Consider the following 6063-nt stretch of genomic DNA (forward strand, 5'->3'; position numbering starts at 1 on the left):
GGGATTCCGTCCTATTCTTGACTATAGCATGCATTATACTCACATAATTTGTACAGAAAACTGAAATGTCGTCTGCGTATGCAAGGAGGCTAACCTCAGCTTCATGCAATTTAAAGCCACGTATTGCGCTGTTATTATTTACACTTAAACAGAAATGTTCAATAAAAATGGCAAAAAGCAGGGGCGATAGCGGGCACCCCTGTCTCACTTACCGCAGCACAGGTATAAGCTCACCCACAGTTTTATTTATTACCAATCTCGTCGTGCATCCTGTGTAAGCCATGCGCGCTCTGTCGCTGATAAAACTCCCTACGTTAATGTGCTCAAGTAATGAAAGGAGCAAGTCGTGCGGCACGCGATCAAATGCCTTTCCGAGGTCAACTTGATGGAAGCATGTAAACATTGAGATGCATAGCGTCACTTTCTAGAATTGATCGTGCTATGTTTATGTTGGTCATTATTTTTCTTCCCTTTAGTTGGATGGGACCCAACTAGTTTTGTCATAACTGTCTGAAGTCTCCTGGATAACCTTTTCATCAATATTTTATAGTCGACATTAGTTATGCTGATTGGTCTATATACAGTAACACTTCTCAACTTCGCGGGGTCTTCTGTTTTAGGTATTAAGACCGTGTGGGCTGACAATAACGATGATGGAAGTTGTTTATGCTTAAAGGCCTCGTTAAATACCTCCTTTAAAATAGGTGAAATTACATCTTTGAATTCCATGTACTGCAGCACTCGGGTCATCTGGTCCTGGAGACTTACCATTGTTTAACTTATCAAATGTTTTTTTTTTTCAAATTCTCGCTCTGTTATAGGCCATTCTAAAACTTCCTTCCTTTCAACCTCAAGTCTTGGCATTAATGAAATGAAATCACTATTAAAACGATCTGCGTGTGCACTGGTTGGTGAAAATAACTCGTTGTAATATTCAAAAAACGCACCGGCTATTGTTTTTCTTTTCGTACGGTACCTTGCTTCTTTATATCCTACTTCTTTTATTTCACTTTTGCAGGCATGTCTCTTCTCAGCTCCAAGAGCTCCTTTTGTTGGCATTTCTCCCGCTACCAAGTTTTCTGCTCAAGCTCGAATCAATGATTCGCGATAACGTTCTTGGTCTATCGACTCTAGCTTTTGTTTAGTTCTGTTTATCTCCTCTGATGTACCTGCCTGGGTACATTCTTCCGCCCCTAACTGTTGCAAGTTTTCACGCAAGCGCGCTTCAAGCTCTTTTTCAGCATGTCTCGGGATGCTGGCTCTATCAAGTGATTTCAGTTTAATGGGCTGTTTAAGTAGTTCCGACTTGTGTCCCCAGGATTCAAGTGTTCTATTTGCGAAGTCTTCTATGGTTTCTAAAAAATACAATTAAACTATTCATAATTTAAAAGCTTTACATTAAATTTCCAGAGGTCCCAAGAGAAATGTTTGTTATTCCTTTTATGTTTACCCCTTGAGGATGAAACCAAGCAATGATCACTAAATGTAACAGGTGTAACTCTGTAATCATGGAACGAAGGGATGATTTCAGAAGACACGTGTACTATGCCAAGTCTAGCATGGCTTGAACATTGAAAATGGGTAAACATGACCACTTTTCCACTGCAAAGACATTCAGCTACATCTTCTAGCAGAACCTTCGCCGCCATATTAATTAGAACGGCGGTGCTTGAATCACTGTATGGCCTCAAACTCGATTTACCTATACTCGAACAAACACAGTTGAAATCCCTAGCGAGAATTAGTTTACGTCTACATTTCAAATACACATCAAGTTTTTCAAAAAAAAAAACTATTTTTATTCTCGAATAACAGTGGGTGCATACACACAGATCACTCTCCATTTTTTTCTTAGTAAGGAGAAATCACATATAATAAAACAACCCGCCTCGCAGGTGGGTACGGACTCCACTTTCACATTAAGCTTCTGCCGAATCAACAAGAGGCACCCTGCAGACGTACCCGCTGCGTGACAAACGCACACATTAAATAGTCTCGTGAAAGGCTGCACCATTCGCTAAGCGTGGGCTACCGAGGGGTACCACTTTGAACGTTCAAACAGCAAGCTATTTATATCTGTGACTTACCGCTGTTGGCGGGCATCTCGGGGGGGGGGGGGGGTCTATCGAGCTTTCAGCATTATCAGCAAGATGGCGCAACGAGCGCGCGGCGGCCTTCATCTCTCACGCGTACTTTGGCCCGCGAAAAGGAAGGAAGTAGACGATCTCTCGAGCACCCTTATCTCCCGGTGGGGAGGATCATACGTCTTGGCTGGCGTCGGGCTTGCACTGGAATGATTCTGTTGTAGTTACGGGGCTTACGAGGCGCACAAAAGTCACTGCGATCGTTGCACAGCCTCCATTTGCGAAAAGGGCGCGCTTTTCAGACATAGCAAAATAACAACTTAGACGCTTTTTTTTAGGTTCATTTGTACCCTGTGAGTACGTTTTGTGCGTGTGCGTAAGAAACGCGGGGCACGTTCCAATCTACTTGCCATTCTGCGCGTGACCTTCTAAATTGTTGAGATCGTGTTCATTGCGTCACCTTTGCGTCAAAGCTGTGACTTTTTTTTATCTCTCTCACCTGCACCACTCGATTTCATGCCATCGGAGAGTTGGTTGGTTGGTTCCTCAATATCGATCGTGGTGCAACGCACTCTGGGGGATAGACCATAAGTCGGACGATGCCTTTTTTAGAAAACTAATGCACTTATTCAGATGGCAGGTTGAAAATTAACCGTTTAATCAGCGCATATTATAATATAGGCTCGCCAGATCTAAAAAATAAAAATTTGGTGTACTGTAATCGACAAAACAAAAAAAACTTCAAAAAAGCCAGCTGGCTCAAGTTACACTTAAAACTCATTTCTCTTAGACTCTTGTAAAAAGTTACATGCAGCATTTAAAACGCTTTTGCGGCTAAAACCAACTATGGTTGCACCAAACCAAAAAATAACCGAAAGTGGCGAAGTATCGAAATCAGCATAATCGTCGTCGTCGTCGTTTTAATTACGACCACGTGCAGCTCGTTCGCCCACGCGCAGCACGCGCCATCAAGAAGAAGCCAGCCTTCGGCCATTGTGTTGCTTTTTCCGGCGCTCTCGATCATCGCGACGACCATGCCCAAGGGTCATTCGCACAAGCGAACCAGCAGCGCTCGCAGCAAAGACTCTCAGTCCGGGGGCGTACACGCGGTCTCAGACCGTCGCATCGACAGGACTGCACACTCCCACAGGCCGTGCTTGGAAGAGCAGCCCGTCACTCTTGCTGCGGCCGTTTCCAGCTCCGAGCACGACGGGCCCTCGGTCCAGCCAGTCGTCAGGACTATTCGGCAATGCCGCAAGCGGTCTCTTACCGCGGACAGCGTTTCACTCGGGCCTCCCCACGCGCACGAGCGAACCAAGAGCACTGCTATCCCTCCCCCACCCGCAAACGAGTCCGCGCAGCAGGCCCACCAACGCCGTGGTTCTGAGACTAGCAGTGTTTCGGGCGCAGACGTCTTCTCACACTCGTCCAAGGAGCCACCTGAATCATCGCGGCTTGTGGCGGAGGACGTCGTTTACCGAGCTTCCGAACAGCCCCCCGAGACCAAGACGTCCGTATCTGGTGGTCACGCGTCGAGTACGCCGGAGTCGCAGCCCAAGCCTTCGAAGGAGGAAGTCGCCCAGAAGTCGTTGCACGCGTTGCCAGCGGAACACGACGCTTTGCCTCCTAGCACGACGGAACGACGTAAGTGTCCACTAATAACCATTCTTAATGTAAAGTTTAAGAGGGGCGCTGTAAATCGACTCACACTGCATGAACGTACGACTACTTACCTGGTGAGAAAAAAATGGCAAACCTATAGCTCTAAGCAATGCAATTGTGATTTACGCTTCATTGTGCATAAATCGTCTCTCATTATTTTTTATGTGCTAATCACAATTATGTTCATTTTTTGTCAAATAGATTGATGTCAGAAAAAAAATTGCTAATGTTTAATGGTATTATATACATTCAATTTTGTACTGCTATATATAACCGCTTATGTACGTATGCGTGTACAAAGGGGGTTGGCGCTTTGTCAGGCTTTTTTTGCCTTTCAGCCAATCCCCTAGGCAAACTGTGTGAACGGGTTGTCTGAAATAAATAATAAAAAAAGTCTTGAAACAATGAAACTGGAGGATTCTGAACACTAATCTGGTTGCTTGGGGTTTGCTATGCCAACAGTTACTTTTGACGTTTGATAAGGCGTCTAAGGCATTAACAAACATGGTAAGGCATCATTAACAAACATGGTATCGCGTATGTTTGTACACAGCGGCGGAGAACCGTCACTTCGCCATCTGCGGCGGCCGTCGTGTGTCCTTCTCGGCGGGGCAGGCGGACACTGTGACGTCACTGGCAGAGAGCCACGGTGTTCCAGCACCACGCGGCCGTCTTGCCTCCTTCCCTGGCGAGCAGGTGGAGAGCACAATGACATCTGCTTCGGGCGGCGGCCAGTCCGACCTTTACGGTCGTCGTCTGAGCCGTACCTCGACCACCTCATTAAACGATCGGGTGCGTGCTTTGGTTCGCCGGTCAACGGCGTTTCTCAGTCTGTCTGCTATTCGTTGCTTTTATCGGATACTGTCTCATAGCAACCGCTAAGTCAAGTGGTGCCAGCTTTGAAGGATAACAAACAAAAAAATGCGTAAAAAAGCGTAATCACTGTCATCGGAGATTTCGGCAACACCCATCGGTACTCGCAAAGCCCACTGAAAGGATTATTTCAGCACGGCTCTCATAAACAGCACCTAGTCGGCGTGAATACCTTGCTGTCGAAGTTTATGGGCATGAATGTATAGCAAATGCAAGCTTCATTCGAAGCTAACAAGCTACAAAGCGCGCCACGGCCACTTCACGAATTCAAGGTGGACGACAACCTCTTTTGGTGGTACGGCCATGATTTAGATTAGAAGTATTTTTTGGTTGGTCTCAATCCTGTGTGCGGCGTGACCACCCTTACTGCGCATGCGCGTCTCCTCCATCTCTCTTTTCTCATACGCCCCCCTCTCTCGCCTCACGATGCCGACGCAGGCAGCGTCTGTAGCCAACGCTCTCTCTCCCCCTCTCTCTCCTCTAGGCTTCCCTTCCCGTGTTGCTTACACCCCCATCACGCCTGCGCGCCTCTCCTCTCCTTCGCTCCCCCTCTCTCGTCTCGCAAAGCCGACGCAAGCAGCGTTGGCTAGTCTACGCTCGCTCCTTCATCTCTCTCCTCTAGGCATCTCTCTCCTCTAGGCCCCATTGCGCATGCGCGCCCTCTCTCCTTTTACACAACGCTCACGCTCACCCCATCCCGCCTCACGACGCAGGCAGCGTCTTCTATCGAGTTTCTTGATTGAAAAAATCAGAGCGTATCCACAGAATGAATGATGATGAGTGAGCGAAGCTCCAAAGGTTCATCTGTAAAACCGCGTATCTACCGTGAATCTTTCCCAGCACATCATCAAAGACGTCTCGGTCTGCCTGCCTGCCTGCCTGCCTGCCTGCCTGCCTGTCTGCCTGTCTGCCTGCCTGTCTGCCTGCCTGTCTGCCTGTCTGCCTGCCTGTCTGTCTGTCTGTCTGTCTGTCTGTCTGTCTGTCTGTCTGTCTGTCTGTCTGTCTGTCTGTCTGTCTGTCTGTCTGTCTGTCTGTCTGTAGATACGCTGTGCTGGCTACCCCAGAGGAAAAGACTGGCCTAGACCATAAGAAGCTTCACCCCTAAAACCTGACTGCTCGCGCTGCACAACCGTTCACTGCCCACTTCATATACTTTAACCCCCTGTCCACGAATTCATTTTTCGTTAGAACTGTGAAAGAGTGGGATGAATTGTCTGCCATGCAAATGTGCTGTAACAATGAAGAATTCTTTATGTCGTTTCTGTAACCACCCTGCTGTAACGCCTTTGGGCAATGCGGGGTAAACTTTGAATAAAGAATAAAGAATATAGGCACTGCATCTTGACCTCCAAGGTAGTGCCGGTGGGAGATTCCTCCTGTGCGTTGTTGAGCAATAAAAATTCGCAACGTGCGCGATAACAGCGGACTACCGGTCTCTTGTGTC

Source organism: Rhipicephalus microplus, chromosome 6 (assembly GCF_043290135.1).
Source record: "Rhipicephalus microplus isolate Deutch F79 chromosome 6, USDA_Rmic, whole genome shotgun sequence".
NCBI lineage: Eukaryota > Metazoa > Arthropoda > Arachnida > Ixodida > Ixodidae > Rhipicephalus > Rhipicephalus microplus.